Source organism: Erinaceus europaeus, chromosome 8 (assembly GCF_950295315.1).
Source record: "Erinaceus europaeus chromosome 8, mEriEur2.1, whole genome shotgun sequence".
Lineage (NCBI taxonomy): Eukaryota > Metazoa > Chordata > Mammalia > Eulipotyphla > Erinaceidae > Erinaceus > Erinaceus europaeus.
This window is the reverse complement of record NC_080169.1, coordinates 20,818,487-20,831,402: the sequence shown is the minus strand read 5'-3', so window position 1 is coordinate 20,831,402 and position 12,916 is coordinate 20,818,487. Positions and strand designations below refer to the sequence as shown.

At 44.6% G+C, this 12,916-nt stretch overlaps 1 long non-coding RNA gene across 2 annotated transcripts; it reads right to left on the bottom strand.

Annotated features, from left to right (window-relative positions):
- Positions 1-305: 305 nt before the first annotated feature.
- LOC132539877 (uncharacterized) lies at positions 306-7,332 on the bottom strand. 2 transcript variants are annotated; one of them, XR_009551150.1, is made up of 3 exons: positions 7,075-7,332; positions 4,608-4,816; positions 306-394 (listed from the first exon to the last, which is right to left on the bottom strand). It is a non-coding gene; the product is annotated as an uncharacterized LOC132539877 (long non-coding RNA). The 2 variants fall into 2 exon arrangements; XR_009551149.1 differs by lacking the exon at positions 7,075-7,332 and adding an exon at positions 6,310-6,512.
- Positions 7,333-12,916: the final 5,584 nt, after the last annotated feature.

The following is a 12,916-nucleotide window of genomic DNA, read 5'->3' as shown; positions in this document are numbered from 1 at the left end:
AGGCATAGACATCTTTTTGCCTAACCATTATGCTACCTCCTGCTACCACACAACTATTTCGTGTCCTCCAACATAAGAGAGATCAACTGAACTAGATCAGAAAACTCCATCCAGAAATACAGGGCCAACACAGCTCCAAAAACATTGAAATTATGGAAACAGCTAAAAATTCATTGACCTTTTGCAATTGGAAGCAATAATTTGTCACTACCTATTGGAAATGCAATTATGGCTTCTGGCAAGCCAGCAACTGTACCTGTATCTTGTTTATGTGTCTCTCTTTGTTCCAAAAACAAGATTTAAACTCAGTTGAATAAGCAGTTTATTAAACTGTGGAAATCAAATGCCCTACATTGTTCTCCTCCAGAATTCTGATGAATCATTTGGGTGAAGCCTGAAAAAATTAATATTAATAAGTTACTGTGGTCACAGAATTTTAGAGTTGGAGAGGCTGAGTGTCATGGTGCCATAATTAAGAGAATAATAGAACTGCTATGTGAATCAACTAGTTTGTTCCTCTCAAACTCCCACTCTGCTCCATGCTTAGATGTCTCCACTTTGTTATTTTACAAAATATATATATCTGATGTTAGATACATAAAGATAGACTTCACTGTCTTGTGTTCTGTTTATTTCAGTAGTTAGCCAAAATACTGTGTTTATTAAACAAATTCTATCATGAACCCAGGATGTCTTTTCTGTAATCCTGGGTCTCCATCTTCTTATGTACCAGATAATCAGCATAAACCTGTTGTCTTCTCTTGAGCAACATCTTAAGTGAGAAATCTCACTTTTCGAGAGGTAATAAAAACTTTCTTCTATAAGTACCTGTGGCATAGAAATACTTGGAGGGCTCCCTAACACTTCATCTGCATTATTCCAGCCTTTAGGTCCATGATTGCTCAACAGTTTGTTTGGCCTTGTATGTTAACTCTCTTTTCAACCACCAGGTTCCAGATGCCAGGAGGATGCTGACCAGACTTCCCTGGACAGACGACCTCACCAGTGTGTCCTGCAGCACCGCTTCCCCAGAGCCCCTCCCTACTAGGGAAAGAGAGAGGCAGGCTGGGAGTATGGATGGACCAGTCAATGCCCATGTTCAGCAGGGAAGCAATTACAGAAGCCAGACCTTCCACTTTCTGCATCCAACAATGACCTTGGGTCCATACTCCCAGAGGGATAAAGACTAGGAAAGCTATCAGGGGAGGGGATGGGATACTGAGATCTGGTGGTGGGAATTGTGTGGAGTTGTACCTCTCTTATCCTATGGTTTTGTTAATGTCTCCTTTTTAAAATAAATTTAAAAAAAAAAAAAAGATACTTGGAGGGAAGCTTAAGGAAAGCCTAGAAACTAGAGTTTCCACAGCAGATGCCGTTATTACCACATTTTCACTAGTTGGTCATTGTAATTCTTATTATCACTATTTCTCAGTCTGTCTGCTGTATACTTCCAATTCAAGTGAGGAGTTTGCTCATTGCAGAAAAGTTTATACATGTAAGTCCAGAGTTCTAAAGTGCCCTCGTTCATGTTTAAGGAAACCATTTACGACCTGGCTCCCTAATACGTCAGAGTCAGAGTTTGAGGATGTGTTTTCCTTTGTGTTCTTTCTCATACCTTTGAAATATCTCTTAAAAAGGCAGTGAGAAATATGTGAAGATAGAAAATAATCCACACTCAGGATAAAACTATCTATCTGCTTAAGTTGTCACTCATCTAGGTCATATTCAAGCTTCTTCTACCTTTTCTCCTAAAAGTTTTGTTTTTCCCTAAGTGTTTTTATTGTGAGTGTACTTTTTTCTCATGTCCAAATTAGTCTAAGGATAAATTTAACAATAGCCCGTGACCCCAAAATAACTCCAGTTTGAACTGTGCCATAGCAAATCTAGTAAGATTTTAAAATAATAATAAATGGATCATTTATTTGCTGGCACCAATAATGTGTGCATGCATTATTTTCTTATTATTATTAAAAATAAATATTTTTAGCAGATTTCCATTCTTGCCCTTTTAGTTTTTTACACTATCTGTGTGTGTGTGTGTGTGTTCTTCTTAAATTGCATGTTATCCAATGCTAGCTGTACACAATGCTTATGCATTTTTATATTTGACTAAAAGTTAAGCTCTTGCTTTGGAGGTTCAAAAGTAATTGCTAGCTTGATTCTTTTGCATCTCCATGCTGTAATTTACAAGTTATAAATGCCAGAATTTAGAAGTGTTGGCATAGTAGGTCTTTCTTTCTTTCTTTCTTATAATTGGGCTATGAAAATGTTTTTCTCTGAAACAATAAAAATTAATATTTCCCCTTTTGGGGAATGATTTCTGAATTTGAAGGGTTTGGACCAGAGTTTGCTGGATTATTTCACAGAAATTGTTTCTAGGTCACTGGCACAGAAAACTGGCAAAAAGCTATAACTTACTTTGGACAGTCCTACTTAGTACAATTCCATCAGCACAGACTGTTCTTTTAGGCTATGACTCATGTTGAGGAGAAAATATAGGAGCCCCCAAATTCTTACTCTGTAAATGTAGCCTTTAATAGATTACCATGACTTTGAAGGGAGGACTGACATTTAATCAAGTAAGAGTTGTCTGTTTAATTTTATTGAGTTGTCCACGTCTGTGAATTTAAGTTCCAGTTTAGGAAGTGGAAAGCATATGTACTTGAAGTTGACAATTTCTGGCTCTGCTTAATATAGACTGACCATAGTCAAATAATTGAAGGTCTCTGAACCTCGGTCTTCATGTACAAAGCAGGAGTAATAAACCCCTTCTTCATAGACTGCCTTCCCCAGAAGAAAAATCACTCTTATTTAAGTGCTGTGTGTGTGGTAGGTCTTATCAGGGTTGATAATTTGTTGTTAATCCCCATAAAGAAAATGAAGCATAAAAAGTGACGTAATGTTTGCTAAGCTCTTTCCTAAGGCCAAAGCAAGAGCCTGACTAATTTTATGCAGAGCTGTTGGAACACAGTGTTTCTGTTAAAAGAGCCCCCACATCTCTGGTTTAGCTGATAGGGACAGTGTAAGTTCTTCTCTCTTGATTCAACTCTATCCTATGCCTTTTTATTTTTTTTTATTTATTGGAAAGGTAGGAGGGGAGAGAGAGAGAGAGAAAGAGAGATAGAGAGAAAGCTAGACATCACAAAAAAAAAAAAAAAGAAAAAGAAAAGAATGAATGAATGAAAAGAAAAAAGAACCAGATATTACTCTGGTACATGTGCGGCCAGGGATTGAACTCAGGACCTTGTGTTTGCAAGTATAATGCTTTATCCACTGCACCACCTCCCAGACCACTAATCCTATGAATTCCTTAAGCATCTACACATTCTCATACAGAGACCCTCATGCTGGAAGCTCCAGAGTTCCAGGTTCAATCCCCTGCACCACTATAAACCAGAGCTGAGCAGTGTTCTGATAAAATAAAAACAACTCTGGCACTTCCTCCCTCCTTTCCTCCCTCCCTCCCTCCCTCCCTCCCTTCCTTCCTCCCTCCCTCCCTTCCTTCCTTCCTTCCTCCCATTAGATAGGACAGAGAAAGTGAGGAAGGGAGGAAAAATCGCCACCAGGAGTGGTGGATTCATAGTGCTGGCACTGAGCCCCAGCAGTAACCCTGGTGGCAATAGAGAGAGAGAGGGAGAGAAAGAGAGGTTATTTATTTTGCCTTCAGGGCTTCCCTGGGACATTGTTAGGCTTTGTGCCTGCTCATTTCCACCATTCCCTGTGGACATTTTTTTTTCTTTTTCCCAGATATGTCAGGCTGAGCTTCACAGGCGGAAGACAGAGATGACTAGGGACTCATGGCTGAGTGGTACGCAGTTCAGTCTTTATTCATGTGGAATGCAGCGCAATCTAAGCTATCTCTAATCACAATCTTGTCCTTCTCTCTCCTGAGGCAGAAGAGTCAGGTCTGAAGAGGATGTACGTAGGATAGGGGGCGGGGAGAAGGAAAAAGCACGAACCAGTGAGGATTAAACCAATGCCCTGGAGGCAGGGCGGTGCTCAGTCAATAGTGGTTACGTAAATAGAATACAGTGTTAAACAGGGGGGATCAAACCAATGAAATAGAAGGGGTCTTAGAAGCAGAATCCAGAAGCAGACCAACACAGATAGAAGGTGAGAGACAGAGGAAAAGAGACAAAGAAGAAGAGATACCACAGCACTGCTCCATCACTTGTAAAGCATTTCCTTTTCATGGGGCTTCTATGTGGTGGCCTGTGAGTTCAAACCCAGGAAATTCAAAATACTTTCATTTCAGTGTTCAGATCTGAGAGGATGAACCTCAGAAGCAGGGCACATATTTTCCTGTCCATATAATTCTCTTTTTAGTCCCAATGTACAGAGGTAGGGGAGCAAAATGGGGGATTTTTTTTTAATCCCCCTCTACCCCTACCCTACTTTACAGAAAAGGAAGCTTAAGTTTGCAAGGCAAATATGAATCCAGGCCATTGAACTTGGTCATTCTTCTCTGTGCCTAGTGCGGTCATCTGAGCATAAGAGGCCACAGAGCATCAGATGCCTGTGTCCCTCTCTGGATTTGGGTCCTGGAGCACCATTTCTGAATTAGCCTCCTCCCCTGGGCTGTTCTGCACATGTGCTGCTCAGCTCACCTGCCATGTCCTCAGGTGCAACTTAGAAGACCATCCCCTGGTCTGTTAGGGGCAGGATGCCACCTACAGAAAGCAAATCACATCCATCTCATCTTGAACAAAAGGCTGTGATGGTATCTGTCAGGACAGCTCCCGGGTGAGTGATGTCATGCTGTTTTGTTTGTCTCCATGGACTGTGGGAATCCGATTTCAGTTGTGAAGAAAATGGTCTGGGGGGGGAAAAAAAGTTACTTCATTTGGAAAATTCCAAGAAGCCATAAATACAGTTTGCAGCTGGTGAAAGCACATTTGCAGGCAGACAATGGCTCTTGGGTGGAAGTAGAGCTCTCCCAAGAGGCTGAGCCCTACAGCCCTCCCCACCCGCAAAGGCAGCCTACTTCTCTGGCAGATGTGTGTCTGGTTCTGGCAAGACCAAGGCCCCTCTGCTGAGGACACCCTTCTCTATAACCCAGGGGCCAGCTGGCTTGGGGCACGATTTTCTTCTCATCCTAAATCGCCTCTGACTCAGTTCATTCCTGGACCATCCAGCACAATTAGACCCACTTCCCTCTCTCTTTAATCCTGAGTTGCTGTGAAAGTAGATTAAAATATAGCATCTTTTTGTTGTTGTTTTGGTTTGGTTTTTGTCTTCCTGACACTTTCTGGCCCTATAATCTCTTCATTTCTCTCTGCAGTTGGCACAGTAAAAGAAGGAGAAAAGAGAGAATGAAATACTAAACATTAAAAAATACTATACATTAAAAAATAGAATTCCTAACAAAGTTACAGAACCTAGACATTGACCAGGGCCCAATGGCCCTGTATCCACAAGTTAGGGGGAAAATATAGACCTTTAAGTAAAAGTGTGCAATAGTCTGCAGTAAGGAGTTGTAAACTCAGTAAGTGCAACAAGCAGGTAGAAAGACCTAAAAAAGACACTATAAAGTACTTAATAAAATATTTTCTACTTAAACCTAGATACCTTCCTCTCCTCTACTTCACTTCCCACAACTACTTTAAGTCAAACCTTGTCAGATAAAGCAAGGACTACAAAAGCTGGATAATGGCAAAAGACTGACTCATTTGATGAGTCAGTTGGCCACTACCAGGCCAACCCATTATCTGGGGCTCTAATGAGGGAATCCATGGATTCCCACAGATAGGATGGACCTAGACCTCTAATGGATCCCTCTCTCCATCGTCACTGGTCACTTGCATCATAAACCTTCTTGTGGGCTTCTACATGATCTTGCCCTCAATGTAGAACAGTAATGTAGGGACTGCCCCATTCTCTGAAGGGAGGCTGGTCAACACACTCTGCCACTTGAGGAAGACTGGTCCTGAAATGAGTCCAGCCTAGAACGTTCCTAGCTATGACCATGGAATGCAAGCTCAGACTGAGAGGGATGAAGAGGTCACACAGGCTTCTGGTATTTATACCATGTGAGCTTAACCTGGTACGCTACCACCCGGCTCCCAACAGTTAACAGTACTTATATACTTTCGTAATATTTGGGAGCTACTTTCTGCCCTGATCCAGCTTTTCAGTCCTATTCTCAACTCTGACAGTATCTCCCCAGACAATACTCCTAGCCCCACCAGCATGTTAGTTACCAGGCTCAGGCAAAAATTACTAAAGTCATGGGCCCCTTGGAATATACCTAAAAGACTTCCTAGCTTCTTTCCACACCAACACCCTTAGTTCCATCTACTTTGCTCTTACCTTTAGGTTCCTGATTGTTAAACAATTCCTTCTGCTTTATTCTTAATGCTTTTCAGCCACCAAGTTGCAGATGCTACTATGACATCAACCTGACTTCCCTGGGCAGATGACCTCACCAATGTGTCCTGGAACCTCACCTCCCCAGAGCCTTATCCCATTAGAGAAACATAGAGACCAGCTAGGGGTATGGATCAACCTGTCAATGCCCATATCCAGTGGAGAAGCAATTACAGAAGCCAGATCTTTCAGCTTCTGCTCCCCATAAAGAATTTTGGTCCATACCCCCAGAGGGGTAGAGAATAGGAAACCTGCTAGTGGAGGGGATGGGATACAGAGCTCTCTTGGTGGGAATTGTACCCCTCTTATCCTACAATCTTTTCAATCATTAAACCATTAATTAAAAGTAAAGTGAAGTGTGTGTGTGTGTAATTCCCAGTCCAGAGCTTCAACCCTAAGTCAGAAAGGAATAGCCACTGTAAGGAAAGACTGAAGGCAGTGAGCTTAGATTTAGGGGTAAAATATCAAGATATGCTTCAAGCCCCTGTCAATCTCGTTCTCTCTCTTCAGTTACATGGCAAGATAACGGAATTTGGGAAGGCAGCAGGTCTCCCTAACATAGTCCCTTCTTCCATCCTTGTGTCTCTGATACCAGATGCCTTGGTCAATGAGCTGTTTGTTGTGCCTTCCTGCCCTTTGAGCCCCACAGTCTTTGTTTGGACCCTCCCTCCATAGCCTAGTCTCTTCAGTCATAGCTCTACAGTGTACCTTGGGCTCTTAAAGCTGATCTTTCCTGAAGCTCACAGCCTCTTATTTCCCTCCCCAAATTTGTTCTCAGAACAAACAAGCCCCTCAAGTTTGATTCTGAGAACAAGAAATCCCTTGATCTACTAAGTGAGCTGGTCTGGAGCAGTCTGTTCCCACACACAGGCAGGCTGGTACTCAGAACACCCCACAGCTGTCCTGCAGGTCTGAGCTGGGGCAGGTTGCTGCCTTGACACTGCTCCATGCACCCACCCTGCCCCCTCAGCAGTCCTGTGGCCACTGGCTGCTCACCAGTCAATGGAGCCTCCACCATGGAGACAGAGAATCCCCCCACTCCTTCCCATTCTTTGCAGGTAGTGAGTGTTCTGTTGAGTGTCTGAGGAAATCAAAGGGAACCTCCTATGCCCATTGGGAGGGCTTTCAGCCCCTTGGGCAAAGCATCAGCAGATGATAGAAGAACAAAAACCAAACCAAGGCTTTTTTAAAAAGTCCCCATTAACCCAATTAGTCCAATCAGGATTACTTGAAATAATGGGACCATCAGTTTGTGTTTAAGAAATGGGGCTCTGCAAACCCATGGGATCTGGTTTCTAGATGTGAGTAGTTTTCTGGGGAGCAGCACTGTCCATTAGAAGGATAGTGTGGGGGAGTTGCCGGTAGTGCAAAGGATTAAGCGCACTTGGTGCAAAGCATAAGGATTGGCATAAGGATCCCATTTCCAGCTCCTGGCTCCCCACCTGCAGGGTGATCACTTCACAAGCAATGAAGCAGGTCTGCAGGTGTCTATCTTTCTCTACCCTTCTCTGTCTTCCCCTCCTCTCTCCATTTCTCTCTGTCCTATCCAACAACGATGACATCAATAACAACAACAATAATAATTACAACAACAATAAAAACAAGGGCAACAAAGGGAAATAAATAAATATTTATTTAAAAAAAAAGAAGAAGAAATGCCAAGCCAGCATTAGAATTAGGAGTCTAGAATTTGGGAGAGTTGGTCTTGTGTACTAGAGAAGCACATTTAGAACTTCTCAGCATAAGATTTGAGGGTTTGTTGGTTTGTTGGTTTTGCTTGTTTGGATGGTTGGTTTTCATATCATCAACTGAGGCTGTAACTTAGAGGAAATACACCCCAAAAGTAATGTGCCCTTCTCATTTAATCCAGTCATGAGGTGCATGACGACGTGCCATGCCGCTGGCCATATTACCTTAGGTTAAGGTGATGTCTGCCAGGTCTCTTCCTTACAAGTAACTGCATTTTCTCTTCCAAACTGTTTGTACACCAGTAGTCCTGTTACTCAATTCCATCCTCAAGGAGAGAGGCTTTCAGCTCTCCCTCCTGCTGTGTGTGTGGGGTGGGGCAAGGGGCTATCTACAGGTGTTATTCAGAATTCTTCCATGGAGGGAGATTTCCCCCTCTACCTTTATCCATTCGTTTGTTAAATTGTTTACTGGGAGTCGGGCGGTGACGCAGTGGGTTGAGCGCAGGTGGCGCAAAGCGCAGGGACCGGCGTAAGGATCCCGGTTCGAGCCCCCGGCTCCCCACCTGCAGGGGAGTCGCTTCCCAGGCGGTGAAGCAGGTCTACAGGTATCTATCCTACTCTCCCCGTCTTCCCCTCCTTTCTTCATTTCTCTCTGTCCTATCCAACAACAAAGCAACGTCAACAATGGCAATAATAACCGCAACGAGGCTGCAACAACTAGGGCAACTAAAAGGGGGAAAAATGGCCTCCAGGAGCGGTGGATTCATGGTGCAGGCACCGAGCCCAGCAATAACCCTGGAGGAAAAAAAATTGTTTACTTATGAAGGGCTTTTTCTTGCTAGAGGGAGAGGAAGTAACAGCCTGCTTGAGTGTTAGTTAGTACAAATGATCCAATGGAGAACATTATTTTGAGGGTGTCTTCAGTTTCCTTCAGCTAGTGCTGCAAATTTTTTCATTGTTGGAATTTATAAAACTTCACTCTACCACCATGATTCAGTTGCTTTGGGCTGCAGGAGGTCGAGCAGCTTTGATAAAAGACACTACCCAGGCTGACACCCTGCAGCCAGGAATCCAGCCACAGCACAAGCCCTGATGCTTGTGGAAAGGCTCTTCCTTCCCCAGCCCTGCCCCTCCCTCACCCCACCCCCCACCCCCAGCTCCACAGGAGCTCAGTGCAGATGATGGGGAATTCCAGGGCTGGGGAAGAAACACTGTTTTCCACTGGTTCTGACAGAGCCAGACATCTCTCCTGGGGAGCTGTAGCAGCTGGAGCCCTCTGAGGGGACTGCAGGAGAGAATTCTAGAGGAAAGAAGCATCAGATGGAGCCACCTCAGCATGGTGGGCGCCATGTTGCAGGTCTGTTCTCTCACTGGGAGAATGGGTCTCCCAGGAGCATGCTCAGGCCTCTCTGCTCTGGCTGGGGTCACAGGGATGAGTCCAGTCTGAGCACCTACAGCAGGGAGGTGAGCTTCCAATGACGTGGGAGTCCAGGTTCGAAATCCAGTGGTGGGAGACAGCCGAGAGAGAGAGAGAGTGGAGACAGTGCTGATGGAACCTCAACCTCCGCTAGACAGCTTAGCACTCCCACTTCCACTCCACCGTATTCCAATGCACAAAAAAGAGATTTCTTTTTATTTTACTTTATTTTTTCACTTTAGAAAACTTTTATTTATCTTTTCCTTTATTGGGGAATTAATGTTTTACATTTGACAGTGAATACAATGGTTTGTACATGTATAACATTTCTCAGTTGTCCGCATAACAATACAACCCCCATTAGGTCCTCACACACTTCTTATCTGCTCCCAGGTGGGGGACTCCAGGCCCACACTTCTGGGCCCTAACAGTGCATGGGGGTGGTGGTTACAGAATGGTTATAGCCAAGTTGACATCTCCTGGGCAGGAACAATCATCCTTTAGGTGTGAGACTGACAATCTGGTATCTACATAGATCAGTGCATTTGTAGATTAATCAGTCCACACCTTGGCATGACACCAGGGGACCCAGCACCCTTGAAAGGTAGGCGGTAAGTGCCCTGTCATTCAGAGAGCACCTCTCTTCTCTACATCGCTTCCTACAGAGTTCTCATCAAGATAACAAGTCTTCCCCCCCCCCCCCTCTCTCTCTCTCTCTCTCTCTCTCTCGGAACTTACCCTGTGGAAATTCCCACTTCCCCCTGAGAACAGAGAACACAGTGTTCCCCGAGGTGAGTGCCGATTGCCCGCCCCTCCTCCATGTGGCAGTTTTATCTGTAGAAGCCAGAGGTCTCCTGGGTCTGATTAAAACCCAACCCTGAGTCTGAAAAGTTCCCTAGGCAGACCAAAGGGTGAGTGAGTCTGACATGCACCAAAATCTGATTGATTGATTGATTGATTACTGATTACAGCAGATATGGTAATGCTTTTCCTATCAGTACTCCTTCTAACAATAGTTGACTCCCTTTTGGGGCAGCAACTCTTCTCCCCTCTCTGTCCAGGTACTGATGTATGGGTTGGAAGCCCAGGGCCCAGTCCTGCCCCACTACAACTGTATACTTCTCCATACATAACCAAGAAGCAGGGCCAGAGTGGAGTCCAGCGCAGATCCGAACAGAGTGGAGCCGATGTGGGGTAGAGGAAAGTTAAGCAATAGACAATCCTGGGCCAGGTGGCAGCGCACCCAATTAAGTACACATAGTAACTGAGCAAGGACCTGAGCAAGGACCTGGGTTCAAGCCCAGTAGGAATAGCCTCACCTGCAGCAGGGATGCTTCACAAACAGTGAAGCAGGTCTGCAGGTGTCTATCTTTCTTTCTCCCTCTCCCTTCTCAAGTTCTCCCTGTTCTAGCCAATAAAATCGGGGGAGGGATGGTCACCAGGTGCAGAGGATTTGTAATGCCAGCACCAAGCCCCATCGACAGCCTTGGAGGCAGAGAGAGAGAGAGAGAGAGAGATAAAGGAGAAGAAGGAGGAGGAGGAAGAGGAGGGGGAAATGGACAGACCTTATCAAAGTCCCTGTAACTCCTAGGCTTGTATATATGCAGACACAACCTCCCATTAGAAAATCAAGCCAATCCCTTGCCTCCTATTTTCCTTTTTTCTTCTTTCCTCCTTTCTTCTGTAACACTTTCTCCACCATCACTCATCTCTTCTTCATTCCCTCCCTCTCTCTTTCTCTCTTCTATTTATTTAGACTCAGTCCAATATGAGTTTGGTGTTTGTCTCTTGCCCTGAAATTTATCCAACTCTCATTCTTCTTTTTTAAAAAAATATTTTTAAAAAACCTTTATTTATAGATACAGACAGCCTGAAATGGAGAAGGAAGTGGGTGACAGATAGGGAGAGAGACAGAGAGACACCTGCCGTCCTGCTTCACCACTTGTGAAGCTTTCCCCTTGCAGGTGGGGACCGAGGGCTCAAACCTGGGTCCTTGCGCACTGTAGCATGTGTGCTTAACCAGGTGCGCTCAACCAGGTGTGCCACCACCTGGCCCCTCTAGCTCTCATCATAAAGGCACTATCACCTCACCGGTCTGCCCACTCCTTCCCCCAACACTGCTTAAGTAAGACTTAAGTTCAGGGAGTTGGGCTGTAGCGCAGCGGGTTAAGCGCAGGTGGCGCAAAGCACAAGGACCGGCATAAGGATCCCGGTTCAAACCCCGGCTCCCCACCTGCAGGGGAGTCGCTTCACAGGCGGTGAAACAGGTCTGCAGGTGTCTATCTTTCTCTCCTCCTGTCTTCCCCTCCTCTCTCCATTTCTCTCTGTCCTATCCAACAACAACAACAACAATAATAACGACAACAATAAAAAACAAGGGCAACAAAAGGGAATAAATAAATAAAATATTTTAAAAAAATAGAAATAAAAAAAGTAAGACTTAAGTTCTTAGGTTTATTTTAGATGTCAAGAGGCTTCCGAACCACCCCAACCCTCAGCCCCTTTTGTCCCTAAGATATAAACTGAGAATACCTATTTTAAATTGAGCACATGTATTTTTCCAACTATGGAAATAATACAAGAACATTTTTTGTGGTCACTGCTTGGCCTTCACTGACCCAGGTCACCCTTTTTAGAGAGAGAGAGACAGAAACAGAGATACAGAGATGGAGAGACAGAGGCAGAATGAGACAGACATAAGAGCACCAAAGTTTTCCTTGTGCAGTGGGGGCTGAGCTCAGTCAAACCTGGGTCAAATGCATTGCAAAGCAGGCACTCTCTCAGCCAGCCCCCCTTCAATTAAAGTGGGGGGCAGTGGCACCTGCAGACCTGCTTTACCTCCAGGTGAAGCAAACCCCCCCTGCATTGGGGAGCCAGGGTCCTGCTGCTGGTCCTTGCGCTTCGTACTATGTGCACTTAACCTGGTGCACCTCTGCTCAGCCCGTGAGCATAAAATTTCCTTACCAGTATTTCCGGGGACACATGTACGTAGCAACAGCGCTAGTGCACACAAAATGCACAGCAGCTGCTGCCTTTGTCATCCCAGGTATTGTTATGAGCATTTCTCTCTTTCAGCAGGTTTTGATCAGACGAGATCAGACGTGTTCAGGGTGGTATGGCCGTAGATGCAGCAGGTTTTCAAATGGTCTATTTTCATACTTTCCTCTGTGGAACTAGAGTTATTGTGAGACTGGAAATTCAGTAAGTCATCTCAGAGCATGTAGACCCACATGTTTAGGTGAGAGCTATTACTATAAGTCACCAATTCTTTTTTAAAATTTATTTATTTATTCCCTTTTGTTGCCCTTTTTTTTGTAGCTATTATTGATGTCGTCGTTGTTGGATAGGACAGAGAGAAAATGGAGAAAGGAGGGGAAGATACAGAGTGGGAGAGAAAGACAGACACCTGCAGACCTGCTTCACCGTCTGTGAAGCGACTCCCCTG